We start from the raw sequence: 4,655 nt of genomic DNA, 5'->3' as shown, positions 1-4,655 counted from the left end.
GTTTGGAAGCTGATTATGGGATGGATCCCTGGATATGGCAGTCTTTAGATGGTCCATCCTTTCTTCACAGCTCCAAACTTTATCTCTGTAACTCTTTCCATGGGTGTTTTGTTCCCAATTCCAAGAAGGGGCACAGTGTCCACACTTCGGTCTTCATTCTTCTTGAGTTTCATGCGTTTAACAAATTGTATCTTATATCTTGGGTATCCTAAGTTTTTGGGCTAATATCCACTTATCAGTGAGTACATATTGTGTGAGTTCCTTTGTGAATATGTTACCTCACTCAGAATGATGCCCTCCAGATCCATCCATTTGCCTAGGAATTTCATAAATTCATTCCTTTTAATAGCTGAGTAGTACTCCATTGTGTAAATGTACCACATTTTCTGTATCCATTCCTCTGTTGAGGGGCATCTGGGTTTTCCAGCTGCTGGCTATTATAAATAAGGCTGCTATGAACATAGTGGAGCATGTGTCCTTCTTACCGGTTGGAACATCTTCTGGATATATGCCCAGGAGAGGTATTGCTGGATCCTCTGGTAGTATTATGTCCACTTTTCTGAGGAACCGCCAAACTGATTTCCAGAGTGGTTGTACCAGCTTGCAATCCCACCAACAATGAAGGAGTGTTCCTCTTTCTCCACATCCTCACCAGCATCTGCTGTCACCTGAATTTTTGATCTTAGCCATTCTGACTGGTGTGAGGTGGAATCTCAGGGTTGTTTTGATTTGCATTTCCCTGAAGTACTAATTTTCCCAATGTCTTATACATGCTGTTGCCTTCCTATTTATCTGGCATGTGCTTCATTTGCTTATCAGGTTCTTGAGTAAACGCTAGTGTGCATGGGTAAGTAGTGATTTTTCAAGTGAATTCTGAGCCTTCCTCAGATTCCTAAGAATGTCTTTTATGACCCTTCTCCATAAAAATTTTATCCTTTGAGCTGTTGGGAGTTTATGGAAGAAAAGACTAGGGATACAAATAGGACAAGAAAATATTGTTTCACAAGTATTTTTAAAAGTAGAACTAGCTCTAATTGTTAAAGTCACATCTCATTTAAAAATTAATTTTAGTCTCTGCTCCTCCCTGTTCCAGAGACAGCCGAATCTTCTTCTGCAGTGCCAGCCTCCTCCCGTAGACAAAATGGTAAAGGTCGGAGTGAATGGATTTGGCCGTATTGGGTGCCTGGTCACCAGGGCTGCCTTCTGCTCTCCACATGGCAAAGTAGAGGTTGTTGCCATCAACGACCCCTTCATTGACCTCAACTACATGGTCTACATGTTCCAGTATGACTCCACCCACGGCAAATTCAACAGCACGGTCAAGGCTGAGAATGGGAAGCTTGTCATCAATGGGAAGCCCATCACCATCTTCCAGGAGCGAGACCCCACTAACATCAAATGGGGTGGGGCCAGTGCTGAGTATGTCGTGGAGTCTACTGGCGACTTCATCACAATGGAGAAGGCCGGGGCCCACTTGAAGGGTGGAGCCAAAAGGGTCATCATCTCTGCCCCTTCTGCCGATGCCCCCAGGTTTGTGATGGGTGTGAACCACAAGAAATATGACAACTCACTCAGGATTGTCAGCAATGCATCCTGCACCACCAACTGCTTAGCCCCCCTGGCCAAGGTCATCCATGACAACTTTGGCATCGTGGAAGGGCTCATGACCACGGTCCATGCCATCACTGCCACTCAAAAGACTGTGGATGGCCCCTCTGGAAAGCTGTGGCGTGATGGCCGTGGGGCTGCCCAGAACATCATCCCTGCATCCACTGGTGCTGCCAAGGCTGTGGGCAAGGTTATCCCAGAACTGAACGGGAAGCTCACTGTCATGGCCTTCCCTGTTCCTACCCCCAATGTGTCTGTTGTGGATCTGATGTGCCGCCTGGAGAAACCTGCCAAGTATGACGACATCAAGAAGGTGGTGAAGCAGGCATCTGAGGGCCCACTGAAGGGCATCTTGGGCTACACTGAGGACCAGGTTGTCTCCTGCGACTTCAACAGCAACTCCCACTCTTCTACCTTGGATGCCGGGGCTGGCATTGCTCTCAATGACAACTTTGTCAAGCTCATTTCCTGGTATGACAATGAATACGGCTACAGCAACAGGGTGGTGGACCTCATGGCCTACATGGTCTCCAAGGAGTAATAAACCCTGGACCACCCACCCCAGCAAGGACACTGAGAGCAAGAGAGAGGCCCTCAGTTGCTGAGGAGTCCCTATCCCAACTTGGCCCCTAACACTGAGCATCTCCCTTACAATTTCCACCTTAGACCCCCATAAAAGGAGGGATCTAGGGAGCCCTCCCTACTCTCTTGTATACCATCAATAAAGTTTGCTGCACCCAAAAAAAAACTCCAAAAAAATTAATTTTAAGTCAATAAACATTGTATATGTTTATCATGTTCATGTAATACTTTGAGAGATATATTTATGTCATACAAAGACTGAATAGAGTCAATGAACTTCTGCATTATTTCACATACCATTTTCACAGGAAGAACATTTAATATCTACTACTCTCAGCAATTTTCAAGAAGATAATTTCGCATATAACCAAAAGATTCTCCAACATATAACAAGGACACATGTTCCACTATGTTCATTGCAGCCTTATAAATAATAGCCAGAAGCTGGAAAGAACCCAGATGTCCTTCAACAGAGGAATGGATACAGAAAAATGTGGTACATTTACACAATGGAGTACTACACAGCTATTAAAAATAATGAATTCATGAAATTCTTAGGCAAATGGATGGAACTAGAAAATATCATCCTGAATCAGGTAACCCAATCACAAAAGAGTACACATGGTATGCACTCACTGATAAGTGGATATTAGCCCAAGATACAATTCACAGACCATATGAAACTCAAGAAGAAGAAAGGCAAAAGTGTGGGTGCTTTGGTCCTTTTTAGAAAGGGGAACAAAATATTCACGGGAGCAAATACGGAGACAAAATGTGGATCAGAGACTGAAGGAAAGGCCATCCAGAGATTGCCCCACCTGGGGATCCATCCCATATACAGTCACCAAACCCAAACACTATTGTGGATGCCAATAAGTGCATGTTGACAGGAGTGTGATAGAGCTGTCTCCTGAGAAGGTTTTTACCAGAACCTGACAGATACAGAGGTAGATGCTCACAGCCAACCACTGGACTGAGCACAGGTCCCCAACGGGGTCTCCAATGGAGGAGTTAGAGAAAGGACTGTTTGCAACTCCATAGGAAGGACAATAAAATCACAACCAGACCCTCCCAGAGCTCCCAGGGACTAAGCCACCAACCCAGTAGTACACATGGAGGGACCCATGGCTCCAGCCGCATTTGTAGCAGAGGATGGCCTTGTCAGGCATCAGTGGGGGGAGAGGCCCTTGGTCCTGTGAAGGCTCTATGCCCCAGTGAAGGGAAGTTCAAGGGCAGCAAGGCAGGAGTGGGTGGGGGAACACCCTCATAGAAGCAGGAGAGGGAGGATGAGATAGGGAATTTCGGGGACTGGGGAAGGGGGGACCAGGAAAGGGGATAACATATGAAATGTAAATAAAGAAAATATCCGATAAAAAAAGAAAAGTAAAAATATGGTTCTTAATTCTAGTCAATGTTTTGTGTAATATGACTTTTTGAATGTATTCTTCCTAACTGAAGTTTTGTACTCCTTGGTCAGCATCTACTTGTGTTTCCTCTCTCTCCAGCACATGGAGCCTGGTAAACAGCATTATGCTTTCTGCTCCTAGGTGATCTGGAATTTGACTCCCATGTCAGTGCAATCCTATGTAACCCACTGTGCTGATTATCACTGATTGTCTGACAGGATATAGCATCACCTAGGGTAATCCTCTGGGCTCCCTGCAAGGATTAGAGTATGAACTAGAAAGACCAGCCCTGGGGGGTGGGGAGGAGGTTGAAGCATCACACTGGCCCTGGTCCTGCACTCCCTGTAGAGGAGGAAGCCAGCTACATGGAAGCACTCATTACTCTCTGCTTCTGGACTGGGGGTGCAACATTATGGGCTGCCTCCAGCTTCAGCGATCCTTACTTTTCTACCACCACAGATGGACTTAGGTTGTTTATGTCAGGATATTTTAGCACAACAAGAGAACAAATAACTAATACACCCAGAGTTTTTTAAATATAAGAATGTCTCCTGTTGGTGCTCGCTTCGGCAGTACATATACTAAAATTGGAATGATACAGAGAAGATTAGCATGGCCCCTGCGCAAGGATGACACGCAAATTAGTGAAGTGTTCCGTATTTTTAATTAAAAAAAAAAGAATGTCTCCTGTTGGATCACATAAGCAGGGTCCCAAATAATACAAAAACATATTTACATGATCAAAAAAAAAAATCAAAGACTTGTACTAACCAAAACTGTATTTTGATTTTTTTCTTTATTTATTTTTACATTATTTTCCATATTTTTTGCTGTAGAGTTTTTCTAAAATTTCAAAGAAATGTAATTATATGGACTTTTAAATTTGATATACCTTTATTGTATAACTACATATTAGTAACTATTATAAATATTTATTTTAAATTTTAATAGATTTAATAATTCCTATTCTTTGTAAAAGCTCCTCCTTATAATGACTGTGAACTTTTTCTATGAACCTATACATTCTGAATCATGAGATATTTCACACATTACATTCAG

At 43.4% G+C, this 4,655-nt stretch overlaps 1 non-coding gene and 1 pseudogene across 1 annotated transcript; both read left to right on the top strand.

The window, feature by feature from the left end:
- The first annotated feature begins 1,126 nt into the window (after positions 1-1,126).
- LOC115032122 (glyceraldehyde-3-phosphate dehydrogenase pseudogene) lies at positions 1,127-2,350 on the top strand (annotated as a pseudogene).
- Positions 2,351-4,153: 1,803 nt separating this feature from the next.
- Positions 4,154-4,260, top strand: LOC115032281 (U6 spliceosomal RNA). Its single transcript, XR_003837921.1, has one exon. It is a non-coding gene; the product is annotated as a U6 spliceosomal RNA (small nuclear RNA).
- Positions 4,261-4,655: the final 395 nt, after the last annotated feature.

Source organism: Mus caroli, unplaced genomic scaffold (assembly GCF_978045245.1).
Source record: "Mus caroli unplaced genomic scaffold, Mus_caroli_1 scaffold_9, whole genome shotgun sequence".
Classification (NCBI taxonomy): domain Eukaryota; kingdom Metazoa; phylum Chordata; class Mammalia; order Rodentia; family Muridae; genus Mus; species Mus caroli.
Note: the sequence above shows the minus strand (reverse complement) of the source record. Positions and strands in the feature narration are given on the sequence as shown.